The following is a 17,570-nucleotide window of genomic DNA, read 5'->3' as shown; positions in this document are numbered from 1 at the left end:
CTCTCTCTCTCTCTCTCTCTCTCTCTCTCTCTCTCTCTCTCTCTCTCTCTCTCTCTCTGTGTGTGTGTGTGTACGTGTGATTTTAAGTCTCCCGGCCAGTTCCTGGATCGTGTATGGTCCATCGGGATTTTACAGGACCATCCGGGTTTTTACAGACGTTTACAATTGACATAGAAGAATGTTTGAATGTATTATAACTCTTTCCATTTATCTGTTCACTGGCAGTAGTTGAAAAGGTCCCATAGAATTTCAGGATCTAACGAGTCGTTGAACTCTTATCTAGGGGATATTTGGGCCATTTCTTAGTACAGAAGTGAATGAGTCTAGGGGCCTTATACATGGCAGTAGGTGGAAAGGTTTAGGTTTCCTAAAAGGCATCACAGAGGAGTGGATGGGCTTATATGTTTTCCCGGTTTGTTGCCCATGAGTGAAGCAGAAAGCTACTGTCTCAGGCCTCTTCACGGTTAGTCAACCAAAAGAAGACCCAGGACACTAAGATCAAAGGATGCAGAGTCCAAAGTCACGAAGCCAAAGGAGGGCCATGGCCTGAAAGGCCTGCAGGGTCAGGGAACAATGGCACCAACCACTTGGTTAAAGCGGAGGCTGAGGACACAAGGCCCAAAGGTCTTGCTCATGGGAAAATGCCAGAGGTGATCGTCAGCAAAAGGGGCCCCATTCCCAGGAACCCCAGAAGGGTGCCTGACACTCAGCAATCACTTCCAAGAGTTCAAGGAAATGTTTATTCTGACTGTGAGGAGGGGATCTTGCCAATCATAGCTAGTGCTGTGTGAAGTATCACAGCAGGCAGGTAACTGGAAAGTGGGCTGTTGGCTTGGGGTCAGGGTCCACACATGCCTAGAGCCTGTGGGCTAGAGGGATGATGATGAGAGCCTGACCAAGTCTCACGGCGCCAAATGTTGTTGCTTGGCAGTTTGGCCGTGGCTGCAGCAATAAAGAATGAACCACAAAGATAAACAAACCAGTTTATTAGGAAAGGGCAGGATAAGAGGGGGCTGTGTCAGTCAACTGAGAGGAGGGAGTGAAGAGAGCTAACAGGTGAGAATTGGGATTCCCCTCTGTATGTTGTGAGTGTGTTTTATTACCATTGGTTAATAAAGAAGCTGCGGTGGCCTTTGGAAGGGCAAAATATAGCAAGATGGAAGAATCCAAGCAGAGATAGAGGAGGAAAGAGGTCAGAGTCAGTCAGATTCCATACAGCTGCTGAAGGAGAAAGAGGCCAGAACCTTACCAGTAAGCCATAACCTTGTGGCGATGCACAGGCTAAGAAATGGGTTAATTTAAGAGACAAGAGCTAGCTAGAAATATGCCTGAGCCTTCAGCCAAACAGTATTGCAATTAATATAGTTTCTGTGGGATTATCTGGGTCTGGTCGGTCAGGAAACTGAAGCAGAGTCTCTGATTACACAGGCAGGTGGTGCTTACTCAAAAAGGAAAGCTTATGCATTTATACAGAGCCCTACACAGCCACGCAATGCTATGCATGACATAGCCATGCAACACAGCCAAGTTTCAGCACTATCTCTGAGTTTCAGTTTCTATCTCTGGAGGAGGCACCATGGCTTTTCCTTGACTCTGTCCTTCTTTCTCCCAGCATTCACTTTAGTTTTCCCTGCCTAGTTCTTTCTGCCCTGCTCTGCTATAGGCTCAAAGCAGTCCTTTAATAACCAATGATTTAAAAACACACAGACAAAGACAGACAGACAGACAAGGCCATGGGACATCCTTGCAACAAGAATTCCCAAAATGCTCCAGCTCTCGAGATCTTTCAGCTGCAGACCCATCAGGGTTTCATGCTCAGAGCAGCTGCAGGCTGCTCAGAGCAGAGGAAAACAAGTTGTTTACAAGAAATTCAGGGTCTGGTGGTCTGCAGTCCCCAACAGTGGCAGACTGAGGGGCCACTGTCAGTGGCACCAGGATTTATCCCTACTGCTTTTACTGGCTTTTTCGGAACCCATTCTCTTTGGATAGATACCTTAGTAGGGAGGGATATGAACTTTCCCCAAAGCAATGTGCCTTACCCTCTCTAAGGAGTGGATGGGGCAGTGTGTGGTGGAGAGAATGGGAGGAGGCGAGGGAGTGGGAACTGGGATTGGTATGTAAAATGAAAAAAAGATAATTTGTTTTCTTTTTAAAAAAAAAAAACTGCGTTGAAATAGTATTACAAATTAAGACGTACCACCAGAGGGAACCCCACATAAGCTCCTGTTAGAGTCCTCCGTGGAACGCTAAACTAAACATGAAAATGACCAGGAAGTTTAATAATGGAAGGAAATGACTCATTGGTAATATTCTTGCTGCAAAAGAAAACCTCTGTGCTGGGCAGGAGGAAAGGCGGCCCCTCCTCTCCTCATCAGAAGCTGGGCCAGACATTGCAAAGGGGACGTTCAGATGGCACCCAGGGAAAGGCATCCCAGGCTACTTCCCAGGATTTCCACTCTCAGGTTCCAGCTTGCAGTTCCTTTGAGACATGGCAGAACTGGAATCCTAGTGTCCATAGACTTCCAAGTCTATGTAGTTGGTTGTTTATTCTTTTCACTCTTTGACTCTTTGGTCTTTTAGGTGGCTGTCACCCAGCTCCCAAATAAGTCACACAGAGGTTTATTACTACTTATGCATGCCTAGCCTTAGCTTGGCTTGTTGCTAGGAAGCTTTTCTTAAATTACCCCATCTAGCTTTTGCCTCTGGGCTTTTCTGTTTTCTTATTTCTGTAATCTGACTTTCACTCTTACTCTGTGGGCTGGCTGTGTGGCTGGGGGACAGGCCCCTGCAGTCCTCTCCTTCTGTTTATTCTCTCTGTCTGCCAGCCCCTCTCTCCTGTCTTGCTATTGGCCATTCAGCTCTTTATTAGACCAATCAGGGGGCTTCACAGCTTCACAGAGTTCAACAAATCCAGTGTAAAAGAATGCAATACATCTTTGCATCATTAAACAAATATTCCACAGCACAAACAAGTGAAACACATCTTAAAATACATCCCATAACGTTTGGCCTTTGCTGTACTGACGTGAGGGAACTCAGTGAACACCCGTGCTGTGGACAGGCATGTGGAAGACTGTAATTCCCACACCACCAGGTTGATACATGTACTAAAGGCCTGGGAAAGAAAAATACATATTTTCAAGTATAAGAATGTGACCCTAAACACATCTATCATGACTTGTCCCTCCTCTGCTCTGACCTCTTAACTCCTAGCTGAAATACCTCATTTGATCCCCTCTAGTCTGTACAGTTGAATGACACTGCCTTTTAAGACTTCAGTTTAACATAGTCTACCACAAATGTTAAGGGGTGGCTCGCTAAATGCTGCTCTAATAATAGCGCAGATGAATTTGACTTTCATGAGAGTCATTCCTTTGTAAGACTGATTTGTGTTCATTAGCAGTTTAAAGGCTACGTGGGCTCTTATGATGATGTCAACTTAAACTCGGTCCAGGCTGTGAGTGTCATGCAATCGTTGTTCACTACCAAGCCTCCTATGGCAGAGTTACCTTTACATCTGCCCGGCAGAAGACGCACAGGTGTCAAATCCTGCAACATGGACCAGGCAAACCACAGCCCACATCACTTCCGGTTGTCCAGGGACAGGCACACTATGTTGGCCTGCGTGACAACTGGCCAGTTTGATGCTAGTTTGCAGTGACAGATAATTTTTTTTTCAAAATATTTGTCTTCATGAGGGGTGCACGTACGTGAGTGTCGGTGCTGTGGAGGTCAGGGTACTATCCATCCCTTGGAGCTGGAGCTGCAGGCGGTGGTGGAGCTACCATATGAGTGTGGTGGACAAACCCAAGTCCCTTGCAAGAGCAGCGTAAGCTCTTAACTGAAGCGCCAGCCTGAGCCCATATTGTTGTATACCGTTCAAAAGCTGCAGGCAATCTCTATGAGCACAAAAATAAATAAATAAATAAATAAATAAATAAATAAATAAATAAATAAATAAATAAATATCAAGTTACCCACTTTCAAAATACAATGACATAGAACAAAAATTTCTGTCCTGAAAAGGGTGATGAACCATAGCAAGGAAGGACTAAACCAAGGCAAAAACCAAGCCCCTCTCTGCCAAACCCTGCAGCCTTGTGTTTGGTGACACTGTCTAGGCTCCAATGGACTTGGCTAGCTAGCCCTTCCCTATAGCTCTGTTGCCTGTACCACATGTGATCTTTCTTGGGCCAACTCCAGTCTCTGGCTGTGGTATTCCTTGGCAAATATCTCAAGTTCTAGCTCTGTAGCATCCTTAAACCCATTGCAACTTCGGCTTCACCTTCAGAGCTTGCTGAATTACCCACGGAGATATTGTTCCATGCATGGGGCCTGGTCCCACTCCGTAGTAATCCAGTCCTCCGGTGGCTGTCTAGAACCTTGGTATGAGCTTCCACGATACTCTAACTCTGGAATTTTGCACGCTTGCAAAATCAATAGTAAATTCTGCTGCCAATTCAAGGTGCAGCCTGGCTCCCTTTCGTCTCTGCTGGGGCAGGCTCTGAGTACCAGTACAGCTGAACTTAATCAAACAGCTCCCTAGCTGGCTGAGTTGGCATAGGCTGCCTAGGAGCCTTCAGAGTGGGCGGTCTTGTACCGAAGGAACCCTCCTATTGAATGGAAAGCTGGAACGTACTCTTCAGGTCGGGCTGTTCTCTTTAACGGCCAGAAGCATTGCCAGCAGTGACTTTGTCCACAACCCTATATTTACTCCCCCTCCTTTCCTGGCCCCATTCAGCTCTGCTTTCTGCTCCGGGTTCTCACTGCAAATCTAGATAGAAGCAGCGAGAGCAGATCCTAGGCTGCTTGGCTGCTTGAGATTTCCTCCACAGCATCAATCATGCCTTATATTTTAATTAAGCTCTGTGTAGGCTTGCAGGAAAGATGGTCAAGAGTCTTCGTGAGAGAATCTAACACAACTGGCCTTGCCAGTTCCCTCACCTAGAGCCCTCTTCCCCTCCCCATTCTGAAACCTCCAGAGAAGTTTCTGGTCCATCTTTCTAGTGAAACGGTGTCCTCTTAAGCTCTGCACACAGCACTTAAAGGCTCCTCTGGGCTACAACTTCAGCTTCTTCCACAGAGAGCGAGACAGACAGACAGACAGACAGACAGACAGACAGGACCAACGAAAAGAAAAACAAACGAATCAACCACAAAAAGCAAATCCCCAGAGGGGCAGAGAGACTGGAAACTGGCCAGGCTGTAAGTCGGCGCTCGCTCCGTGGTCACTGGCTTCTTCTAGAGAGACCTCTCCCCACAGCGGTTCTGTGATGCGTCAAAAGAGCCACCACAAGCTGGGGATGAAAGGTCCAGATGTGTGAACTTGTGGGCAACGCTTTTCATTGACATCGTAACAGTCTGAGAGAGGGATTAAAATGATAGGTGGGTACCACAGTGAGCGCTGGAGCTAGGTTCCCGGCTTCATATAGCCTCACCGAAGACTACATACTCGAGCGAAATTAACCCCTGTACGGCTTAATTGCTACAGCCACGAACATTCATCGTCCTGGTATCTTTCTCAGACAGTTATGGCTTACCTGGAATTATAAATGTTTATGGACTGACATCTAGACCGGGTTTGGTGAAAGGGTCAATAAATGTGAGTGGCAAAGTTGACAGATAAGAGGGGACAATGGACCTTGGTCACTGGGAACTTGCTCCTAGCATTACCAGAGATCAGAAGCTAATGAAGCCTTCTAAGCAAGCAAGAGGCCCACTGGGATGTTGTTGCATGATGGTCCCCACAATAGCAGTAGAAGTGGGCTAGATGCATGGCTCCTACTCTACCCCCTCCCCAATATAAAATATATATATATATGTTTTGCTGTCATAGATCTGATTTCATAATTAATAGCAGTAGTAACAGCAAGGAGGGACTTAGGAGAATAGATCTAAAGGACACCCCGAGAATCTAGGCCGGGCGGCACACATCTGGGTACTCCCAACACCTAGAAGGCAAAAACAGGAGGATCACAAATTTTAGGCCGGCAGGGGTTATAAAGTGAGACTATATGTGAGAAAGTAAAAATAAAATAAAAAGGTGTTCTGAGAGAGAAGGCTGAATCCACTGAGCCTGTGAAGGAATGAAAGCTGGGAATGGGTGTGCCCTACAGGAGCCAGCTGAGTTAGTTACACTGGAGAGATGACCATTTCAAACCACAGGCTGTGTTTTTCACAGTACTGCCCCAGGATCCCGTCCTAGCGGCTCCTAGTTGTTGGAGAGTTGCCGTCTGAGTGGTGCAGATGAATGGCCGTGTCGGGGAAGGTCCACGAGAAAACCTGCTCCCTAGAACTGTGGAAGATGGTCCAGTTCCAGCCGCCTCCTGCGAGGGCTGCCTCTTCCCCAGGCTTCTTCGGGGCTTTGCGGTGCTGTCCTGCCCAACTTGTATAAAGTAAAAAGGGCTATGGAGCGCTGCCTTAGAAGGCCCACTGCACTCTCAGAGACTCTGAGCACCTTTGAACCCCCAAGTTTATGTTGCCCTTTTAAAAGCCCCACTCTTGGGGTTCATCATCCATACAGACCATCCATTTCCACCTACCATTCCCAGCTATCCTTAGGGCACACTGAGTACCACTTTAAAGAGATGCAGTGAGAGACGAGTTCCCCATCCAAGAAGGTCTTCCTGCCTGGCCGGCCCTTGGCCAGCTAATAGAAGGCATATACCCAGAAGACACTGCTTTGACTAAAGGAACATGCAGCAAACTTAGACATCTCTATTAGAACAGGGGGACTCGAACATCGCTAGCAGGAAGTCCAGCGCCACAGCTTCCAACCGGTCCGTCAAACCCAAACCCACAATACCAGAGTCCTCATGAATGAAGGAGAAAGAATAGTCTCCAGAATCTGTGGGTGGGTTCGGAAGAAACCACGCACACCTTGAACAGTGGATGAGGCGACCCTGAGCTTCCTGGCCCACCCATGTAATTCACTGTGCTTGTGACGTCGCGGACGCCAGACTCCAGCAGGCGTGGGATGCCCTTACCCGCCCCAGAAGTCACAGGCGTCACCGCGCCTTTCCACGCCACCAGCCCGGGGAAAGAGAAGGGGCGGGGACCTGGCAGCAACTGGGCTGCTTGACTCGCAGCCAAGAGAGGCAGGGCACCTCCCCGGCTTCGCAGCGGTGACCTCCGCGGTCCTCCAGGCAGCTCGCCCTCCGGCTGCGCCCGCCCCAGAACGCCGGCGCCGGGTCCCCGCGCGACTACCTCCTGGCGTTGGCACTCCCCTCCTCCTCCTCCTCCTCGCTCGCCCCTCCTCCGCCTCTTCCGTTTCAGAGGGAAAGTCTGCAGCCTCCTTCTGGGCTCCGCATCTCCGCTTAGGTAATCCTCTTTCCTGCTTACGCCACCCCTCCCCGGTGTCCCCGCGCCGGCGTCTCCTCCTCCGCGCATCTGGGTCCCCGCGAGCGGCGCGCGCTCCATCGCCTCCGCGGAGGGCAGGTGAGTCGGTCTCCGGCCGAAGGCTGCTGGCCTCTGAGGCTGGGCCTGCGAGGTCCCGGGGCCACTGGAGGGAGGCCGCCCCGGCCTGGCCGTGCCCACGGAGACAGAGCCCGAGTCGCCAGCCGGGACGGTCCCGCGGCCCCCTTAGCTCTGCAGGAGCAGCCTGCAAGAGATTGGCGCGGGAAGATGAGTAGCAAGCAACTTTCTTCCCCCCTGCTTGGTTCCTTTCGGTTCAGCTTCTAGGCTCTAGGTTGAATGGACTGACCTGCGGATGGTCGAAAGCAGAGGCCCAGGTCCCACGGGTAGATGGCGTAGCTGTCAAGAAGCCAGGGAGCAGTTTAAGAGATGCTCCTCGGCAGGGGTTTGTGATGACTGCCTCGAGAAACCCCTTCTTGAATGCAAAGTAAACAGACCGGGACTATATTTAGACAAATCTCCGTCCCTTCCTTCTAATTCTTTCTACACTTTGAAGTCTGGTTGAGTGAGACGTGCCTAAGGCAGCGGGTGTGGACTGCATGGGCGGGTGGGTGTCACCTAAACCTGTAACCTGGCTTTGGTGAAATCACACGGACCGTCAGACGTGAGAAAGAAAATCCAGGGAAAACGCGTGAGCGAGCACAACGTGTCCTTTGGAGATTTCCATCCTCAAAACTAGCATTGAACGCGTGGACGTTTGCCCACTGTGTGAGGGTGTTCGCTTCAAAAGCATGGCGGCTTGAGGCCCTGCGGACAGGCCACTTGTGGGGAATGGAACGTTTTTTGGCTCTTTGCTCTTAATTCTCGATTTCCATAAATTGGTAAGGCCTGGGTCCGCTCCTAACAGTCTATGGCAGAAAACAGACCCCTAAATTACTCTTGGCTGATGAACTAACGGAATGACCTCAGCCAGGCCTCTGAAAGTATAAGGGAATACATGTATAAATGAAGGCAACAGGAAAGCCCATTTTAACCCCTGCTCACACCCTTTTTCTGTTTTATTAACTTAATTTTTAAGGGCTTTTATGCTACTTTTGAAGTTAATTCCTAGTCATGACTTAAGTCATACGAGACGAATAAAGCTACCTGTTTTGAATAGGATAAATACCTCCTCTTGGCAAGTTTTTGAACTTAGCCACCGCTTGTGCGGTAACCGTAGCCTAGATTCAAGCTCTGTAGTGTGAAATTCATTATCACTGATTTAAGTTATAGCTGTACTTGGAGTAAAACCACACTGGGAGAGAAAAATGCTTTTTAGAAGCAAAAAAGCCAACAAAATACAAGCAATCAGGGTGAATCATTATAAAGACATTTCCTCTTTTATTTCGACCCTGAATAATAATTAGAAAAAAAAGTCTTATTATATTTCAAGTCACCCCCGAAACTGCTCAAAAGTTAAATGTGTAATCAATTAAAAACAAACACTGTCGGCTTTAAAGGCAAGAATGGCACACACGCGAACTTTCTCCAGGTAGCAGCCCTTGTAAATATCCTTGTTAAAATGCAGTCTGTGACCTAACGAGGTCAGCAGGACTCCGTGTTCGTGCTTTTTGCCCCGGGGTAATTTGGAAATAAAAGTTTTGCTTTCTGTTTCTCACAATTAGCGTGGAGTCATGTTCCCTACGCATGCCTGTTAGTTAGCATGACCCGAGCTAGGGGGCAGGTAAGGGAACGGCAATAATAGCAGAAGGTGTGTGTGTGTGTGTGTGTGTGTGTGTGTGTGTGTGCTCGCGCGTGCGTGCGTGTGTGTGGAGGGGGAAGGGTTTATCGCATAAAGCCCTGCATAACCCCGGGACTCATACAAAAGGCAGGCATAGAGCCATCTTCCAGTACTTCCAGCATTGGGGGATAGAGGTGAATTCTCAGGACAGTCTGGCTAGCTAGAGCAGCTAGAGCAAGCTTCAGGTTCAGAGAGAGACCCTGCTACAGCGAACTGGAGAGATCTAAGGGGACCTCCAGCTCCAACTGTGGGCTTCTACAGGCACACACACACACACACCCGCATCTACAAATATTGGATCATGCTATGCATACGTGCGCATAAACATACACCACATGCATGAAATGATACTCGGATGCAACTTGGTAACTCCATTCTAATGTTTAGTTAGTAAGTTGGACAGGGTCTTATGTATCTCAGCCTGGTCTCAATCCCTCTGAGGTAGAGGAGAGCCTTGATTTCCTGTTTCCACCTCCGCAGTGCTGGTGTTATAGGAATATGCCACCACACCAGGTTATTAATGCTGGAAATGGATCCTAGGGACCCAGGCATGTCTGGCGAGCACTTCACCGATTGAGCTGCATCCTCATTTCACAACATAGTACTTCTAAGTCATCATTTCAAAAATAAATTTAAAGTAGAAAACAACGACAAATTTTTGAAAGGATGAACAATACCAAAAAATACGCAGTCCTGAAATCCGCAGGTGAGAATGAATTCACTGTTGCAAAGGTGGGTAGCTGTGTGGTCTTTCAGAAGTTTTCCATGTAAAATGTTCTTTAATAAAAGTTGAGGTTTTATTTACATAACCATGTTACTCATTTAAGAAATCAGTGCATCTAATTCTTCTGCTAACTGAATACATATTGTTGCAAGTGTATGCTCTTAAACATATTTTTTGCAATTCCATATCCATTATGATGTACGTAATGCTAATCAAGTCTTTTCATATTAAAAAAGTTTTTCCTATTGAAAACCTGAATAGGGATCAGTGGTGTACATAGTCTAGTTTTCCAAATTCTACAAAATGGAACACATCCATCTGCAAGATTTCATCCTTTTGAGTACCCTTTGGGTTACTTCCTGCAGGTAGTGGTATCTGATTATACAAAGAACAAGTAGGACATTTTCTTATAATTTCCTTGACTTGTTGCCATGTGATGGAAAAGTATTTTTTTAAACTTCTGCTGTTGTCATGGTGTGTTGTTGCAAGGGAGAGGGGCTGCTTGTTTGTCCCAGCCACCCGGCTAGCTTACACCTGAAATAACCACACAGAAACTGTATTAATTAAAACACCGCTTGGCCATTAGCTATAACTTCTTATTGGCTAACTCTTACATATTAGTTTAACCCATCTCCATTAATCTATGTATCGCCAGATACCAGTGGTTTACCGGAGATTCTAACCTGTGTCCATCTCTGGCGGAGGATCCATGGCTTCTCTGACTCTGCCCTTCTTCCTCCCAGGATTCAGTTCTGTTTTCTCCACCTACCTAAGTTCCACCCTATCAACTAGGCCAAGGCAATTTCTTTAGTCATTAACCAATGAAAGCAACACACAAACAGAAGGACCTCCTACACCAGTGTGGTTTTTTTAACTGAAATTCTGAGACCTTCAGCATATTTTCAACCATTGATTGATTTCTGCACTGTTTTGTACTACGTACTACAAGACCTGGCAGACACATGATGTGTGTTATGTATATGGAGCGATTCATATTTCTGATTATTTCTTGTAACTGAATAAATAATAGTCAATTCTGTATCATCTGGTATAAATCCAGTGGTTACAACTCTTTCTGCATATTGTGAATCAGTAACTCTGTTGAGAGGTTCTTTAACATACCCGTAGTATATAATTGTGACTTTTGGACAGAACCATAAGGGCTTTGGTCCACTTAAGTTTTCTGATTTGTAATCTGTCTTTCCTGATTTATTTGTATCAGTTATTGGTGTGTCCCCTACAATGTGGGGAAGGATCCAACTAGTTCTCTTTATAAGTTGAATTCTCTTGCTTTTTTGGATAGTTGTTCTTAATCTCTCCCCTAAAAAATCACTACAAGCTCTTTGCCAAGGTTCACTTTCTTTCCATAATGTGTCAATTTCATCATCCTTAAAAGGTACTATACTTTCTGCCGGGTCTATTCCTGCTAATTGATGAAATCTCAATTTTCCTTTTAGAATTAACTCAGAGGTCATTTTTTTAAATATTTATTTATTTATTAGGTATACGATATTCTGTCTGTCAGGCCAGAAGAGGGCACCAGGCTCCATTACAGATGGTTGTGAGCCACCATGTGGTTGCTGGGAATTGAACTCAGGACCTTTGGTAGAGCAGGCAATGCTCTTAACCTCTGAGCCATCTCTCCAGCCCCCTCAGAGGTCATTTTTGCACATAAATTTTTAATTTTTTACTTGGTTTATGCAATAAAAGATCGATTCAAAGATAATATCTTCCCTCTGCATTAAAATCCTGTAGGAGAATGTGACCACGATGCAATTAAACATCGGAACCACGTGTGCCTTCTGCAATTTCTCCTCTATCAAAGCCAATTCTCTCTCAGCTTTGGCTGATACTTTCCTGGAACTATTTAAGTCTTTGCCACCATCTAAGATTTTGTTTAAACTAATCAGTTCATCAAGTTTTATCCCAATAGTGGGGCCATAGATTGGAAATATCTCCTAGCAATCTTTGGAAGCCGTAAAGAGTCAACAGTCTCCTATTTTGCATCTTTTGGAACCTCATGTTTTGTAAACCTGTTTTTATAGCCTAAATAATTAATAGAATCTCCTCTTTGTATTTCAGGAGCAATTTGTATTCCCCAATAAGGCAAAATTTTGCTTTACTTCTTCAAATATTCTCTCTAAAGTATCTACATTAGAATCAGATAATACACTGTCATCCGGGAAATGGTAAATTATAGATTCAGGAAATTGCTTATGTATAATTTCTGATGACTGCCATACAAGCTATTGGCACAGGGTGGGGCTATTCAACATTCCCTGCGAGAGGACCTCCTATTGATATCTTTTAGCAGGCTGAGAATTGTTATAAGTTGGCATTGTGAAGGCAAAATTTTCTCTGCATTTTTCTGTAAAGATATAGTGAAGAATCAATTTTTAAAATCAATAACTATAAGAGGCCATCCTTTAGGTAATAGGGAAGGCAAAGAATTCCAGCCTGTAGAGAATTCATTGGCTGAGTTACCTTATAAGCAGCTCTTAAATCTAATAGCACTCTCCATTTTCCAGAGTTCTTTTTTGATAACAAATACGAGGGAGTTCCAAGGGCTGGTTGAGTCTTCGGTATGCTGAGCGTTTAATTGCCCCTGTACCGGCTGTTCTAAAGCCTTCATTTTCTCTGTTGTTAAAGGCCATTGTGCAACCCATACAGGGTTGTCTGTCAACCATTTTTAAAGGTAGAACTGTTGGCGCCTTTGGAAGATTAGCAACTTTTGCGTTCTCTTCCTGTTCAACCTGTTCTTTAAAATATATTGTAATATTTTCCCCAGAAGCATATGTTAATCTATAGGCTGTTTCTAAGACTGGAGAAATGTTAATGTGAGTATTGCTTTGCTATAACAAATCACAGTCCCACAAATTCATTGCTAGGCTAGCCATCTATGGCTCTAATTTTCCTCCCTGTCCTTCCAGCCCTACACATTCAACTTATCTTGCACTCTGCTTTACCTGAGATAAAGTTCCAATCCCTAAAAACTGAACATTTACCTCCTGAAGAGGCCAATTTGGATGCCAAGATTCTGGTGAGATTATTGTTACATCTGCACCTGGGTCTACCAGACCTTCAATGATAACGTAATTTTTTCCTATTTTTAATTTTGGTCTTTGTTTATTCATGGAAGCTTGCCAAAGTGCTTGCTTTATGGTGTCTCTGATTTTTTGTTGTTGTTGTTCTCTTTTCTATAGCTGTTCTATCATCCAAAGCAGTACAATTTCTTATAATAGGTATTGGTTTCTTAATTGTTCTGGGAAGGAATTTCCTCTATGATGGCAAGAAATGACTGAACCGGATTTGGCATAGGGGTTCATGAGAGGCCTCTCCTGGAGTTACCCAATGACAAAGGATTGTTTTGAATGTCTCTGGTTGATCTATATTCATTAGTTCAGTGCCTGTCTTTGCCACACCTTCTGCATAATCCATCATGGGGTGGCATTTTGTTTGAATTATGCTTAGAATAAACATTGTTTCTAAAAAATGTCCTGTTTACAGTCCTTTTAAAGGTGTCCTTGTTTTGCCACAATTATAATACTTGACATTTCAATTTTTTTCTCAAACCTCTGGAAATCACCTCTCCTATTCGTACTTCATTATGGTTATGAGGTTCAGTGTTAGTTGTGTCTCAGATCCAGTCTTCCAAGGGTGCTGATCTTGTCTCTAATGGCCTAATTACCCTTCTGCATTGCTAAATAGCGTTTTCAAAATCCAGAAGTTCAATTATCATTTGTCTAGCTTCTAAATTTGGTACCATTCTATTTACTGCTGATGTCAGTCTTTGTAAGAAGTCCATGAAGGTTTCTTTTGGACCCTGTATGTCTTTAGTAAATGACTCGATCTTCTCTCCTTCTTCAATTCTGTCCCAAGCACTCAAAGCTGCTGCACAGCATAAAGCCAGGATGTGACCATCATATAGGAATTACATTGGTACATAATCTCCTTCTCCAAGAAGTTGATCCTGGGAGATTTCCATACCTCTAGTTTTACTCCGTTGTTCAATCATCTTGGTGTCTTCTCTGAACCAGGTTCTCCATTGTAATTGTGGACCAGGCTCTAAAACAGCTTTAACCAACTCTATCTAGTCTTTAGGGATAATATTATTACAAACTGACCACCAGTTTAACATTTTCTTCACAAAAAGTGAACGCATGTCGTATGAGACTATGGCTTCATTGAATCTCCTTAAATCTGACAGTGGCACAAGAGTCCATTATCTGTGACAGAGCCTCTGCCATTTGACAATTCCTGTTTGAAAACCTTAGGCTGTTCCTCTCCAACCTTTTAATGAAGTGTTGAAATTGATACTCCATTAAATTCCTCTGCCTGAATTTTAATATCTCTGTGATCTGTTTTATTAAGTTTTTCTAAAGCCTGTATCTTAGCACTCAGAGTAACCAACTTTAAATACACACATACGCATACACACGTGTGCACGCACACACCTGCACACTCACATGCATGCATGCGCATACACACACAGGCACATGCACATACACACTGACACACATCTGCACACAGGCATGCATGCATGCACACATGCACACACACACCTACACACTCACATGCATGCACACATGTGCACACAGAGGCACACACACAAACTGGCACACACCTGCACACATGTATGCATGCATGCACACATACACAGGCACATATGCACGCACACACACGCTCACACACCTACACACTCACATGCATGCACGTGCATACACACAGGCACATACACGCACACATTTGCACACATGCATGCATGCATGCACACGCTCTCACACACGCAGGCACACACTTGGATGTTGGAATGAATTAAATCCATATACAATTTACTGCCTTTTTGATGACAGAATGTTTTCGTGAGCTACCTCTGTATTGTGGCCTGTTGCAACCATTCACCTCCACTGTTGTGTGAATGTGCTAGAGTTGACTTCATTTTACTATGGATGGTTACTTGCGTTCCTACCAGCGTTAGCTCACTGGAAGGATGATGTATGCACACACTCTTGAAGACGTATCTTGATGCCTGTGTGCATACATCATCTGGGATATGTGAACAAGGGAAACTGCCCGACCACGGATCACCGTTTCTGTTGCAGAAAGTGAACATTCTACCAACCACACAGTGGCTTTTCAGGCAGTGGCACCAGCTTTGTCCAGGCTCCACTATGTAAGAGATGATTGCTCTGTGTCTTCATCCGGATGCAGGCATGACGGTCTTTTTTTATAGAAGCAGTTCCCCTTGGCTCGTAGTGATATCCTGTTGAGATTTGAAGTTGTATTTTCCTAACTACCTGCAAGGTAAACTTTCTCACCTGTTTATTGACCATTTGTGGTCAGGAGTTTGGATATCTTTTATGAGGTACTTACTCAAGTTTATTGCCCTTGAAAAAGAGTGGTAGAAACCCAGAGGGAAGCAGGTGAGCCAGGATGAACAGCTCACGGAAATGTGTCATGTTCCCAGAGCACAGAGACAGTGGGCAAGAAGTCAGAACTCGGTGCCTGAAAGGTAAGACTTAGGGCCTGTGACATAGGGACACTGTTCACCCAGGTCCTAGTACAGGCAATCCCGTTCCATAATGCTGGCTCCTGAGACATCTTGGATGGCTAGAGGGCAGAAAATTCAACCGGGAAGACATTTTAGCTTCCAGTAAACATAAAGGCAGGATCACAAGTCTCCGGTAAAGCTGCCTGCTCAGATTCCTCTGGGTCAGGTGACCAGGAGGGTGGTTGAACATCTCAGAAAAACGGGCCTGGGCCTTAGAAGCCTGAGTTTCCTGACAAAACACCCCCTTTGTAGAAAAGTGTCTCTCCCAGCCACCTTCAGGCGGTCTGATGTGAGGCCAGAATCGTGGCACAGCTTCCAGGAGCCAGAGTTTCCACCCATACGCCCAGAAACTGAAGCAATCAGATCTGGCCTACATAAAGGGACTTTTTCTGGGTTGTTCACAGCATTACAAATAGTTCCCAGGCTTTGGGATTTAATGAACTGCTAAATTTTCTAGCAAAGGTTTCAGTGACCCACATAACTTGCCGGCCTCAGACTTTCTCAGAGAAGGACGGATGACTGGGGTGTCTGTGAGGTCCTATTCCGTAGTCAGAGGTGCTGTTTATTAGCTCCTGTGTGCAGACTCGGTGCTGGAGCCTTGCGGGACACCTCGTTTGAACTTCAGACATCACGGAAAGGTAAGCTTTAGCCCCCAGTTGCAGATGAAGAGAGGCTCAAAGAGCCTGAGCAGGTTTCCTGAGTCGTTCAGCACGCAGCTGAACTATGGGTAGAATCTAGGTCAGTTTGATTGCAAGGTCTGTGCCTTTCCTATTATACTGCTCATTGCCTCTTAAGATACCTGTAAACCGTTCGGAATGTATTGTTTTTCTTTTCATCCTGGGAGTCAAACTCAAGAGTTCACATGTGCTAGGCAAGGGCGCTCCATCTGAGCTACAGCCCTGGCCCCTGAGCTGATTTTGGACTTCTGTTTGGTTTTTCTTTTCAGACAGGGTTTTACATAGCCCAGGCCTTGAACTCACCTTGAACACTGCCCCTCCCCATTCTGTTCCTTCCTCTTGACTGCTGGGATCACAGGCCCGTCTACTGCTAGATCTGGCTTGCCCTCCAACGTAGACAAGAGAATAGGTAGAAATTTAATGAGTCGTGTTGTAATGAGTTTTTTTTGTTTGGGGTTTTTCAGGGTAGTGTTGCATGTGTGCATGCGTGTGTGTGTGTGTATGTGTGTGTGTGTGTGTGTGGTACGTGTGTGTGCAAGTGCATGTATGTGCGCACACCTGAGAAAACCAAAGGTCAACTTTAGGTGTGTTCAATTGCTCTGTACCTTGATCTTTGAGCAGGGTCTCCCACTGGATCTTGAGCTCTGTTGCATTGTGTGTCTGGCTGACCCTGAGTTTCAGGAATTCGCTTGTCCCTGCTGCCCAACCCAACCCCCAAGCTAGGGTTACAGGTGTGCACCATCACCTGCCTGGGTTCAACCAAACATGAGTGGGAAGTAGTTGACAAAATGTGTGTATGGATTGAACACACACAACTATTTCCCTATGTCCTAAATGCAGAAACGAAAGAAAAGATGGGTTGCATTTGTTTAACTCTGCGAAGCTGTGTCGCTGTGCCTGTCTAAAACACCTGATTGGTCTAATAAAGAGCTGAACGGCCAATAGCTAGGCAGGCGAAAGGAGAGGCAGGGCTGGCAGGCAGAGAGAATAAATCTCAAAGGAGGAGGAAGCAAGAGAAGATCTGGGTGACTTCAGGGGTCAACCACCTAGCCACCCAGTGCAGCATGAATAATAAAAACCCAGAGACAGATATTGGGGTTCAACCTAAAGATCAGGAAACCAAAGCAGCCAAGCCACTAGAGAGCTCTTACCTCTATGAAACCTCCAGACTGAAAGAGTGAGTTCCTGTCTCGTCACACCTTATATTCCTCTCTAATGCTGGGATTAAAGGTGTGCACCACCAGCACCTGGGCCTCTATGGCTAGCTAGTATGGCTTCTGGGATTAAAGATGTGTGTACTCACTACCTGGCCTGGATGGCCGACTAGGTGGCTGTTTAGTATTCTGAACTTCAGGCAAGCTTTATTTATTAAAATACAAATGGAACATCACCACATCACAGCAAGCCATGGAATAAGAAAGAAATACAGAAATGTAGAAAGGTAAAAGCCCAGAGGCAAAAGAGAGACAAGATAATTAAAAAAAA

At 45.5% G+C, this 17,570-nt stretch overlaps 1 protein-coding gene and 1 long non-coding RNA gene across 4 annotated transcripts in view; one reads left to right on the top strand and one right to left on the bottom strand.

Annotated features, from left to right (window-relative positions):
• LOC126511836 (uncharacterized) overlaps window positions 1-9,016 on the bottom strand; it is a 12,432-nt gene extending 3,416 nt beyond the window's left edge. The window contains exons 1-2 of the long non-coding RNA XR_007594789.1: window positions 7,703-9,016; window positions 3,711-3,899 (exon numbers count right to left, since the gene is read on the bottom strand). This is a non-coding gene — a long non-coding RNA (uncharacterized lncRNA). The remainder of the gene's footprint in view (window positions 1-3,710; window positions 3,900-7,702) is intronic.
• The window catches only part of Inpp1 (inositol polyphosphate-1-phosphatase), a 24,059-nt gene continuing 13,585 nt past the window's right edge, over window positions 7,097-17,570 (top strand). Inside the window, exons 1-2 of one of the 3 annotated variants that reach the window (XM_050159275.1) lie at window positions 7,097-7,437; window positions 10,513-10,655. The gene's annotated coding sequence lies outside the window, so the exon portion shown is untranslated. The remainder of the gene's footprint in view (window positions 7,438-10,512; window positions 10,656-17,570) is intronic. The other 2 variants (XM_050159276.1, XM_050159273.1) reach the window with 2 other exon arrangements.

Source organism: Alexandromys fortis, unplaced genomic scaffold, assembly GCF_014885135.2.
Source record: "Alexandromys fortis isolate MF-2015 unplaced genomic scaffold, M_Fortis_MF-2015_v1.1 scaffold_65, whole genome shotgun sequence".
Classification (NCBI taxonomy): Eukaryota; Metazoa; Chordata; class Mammalia; order Rodentia; family Cricetidae; genus Alexandromys; species Alexandromys fortis.
This window is presented reverse-complemented; position numbering and strand designations above follow the sequence as displayed.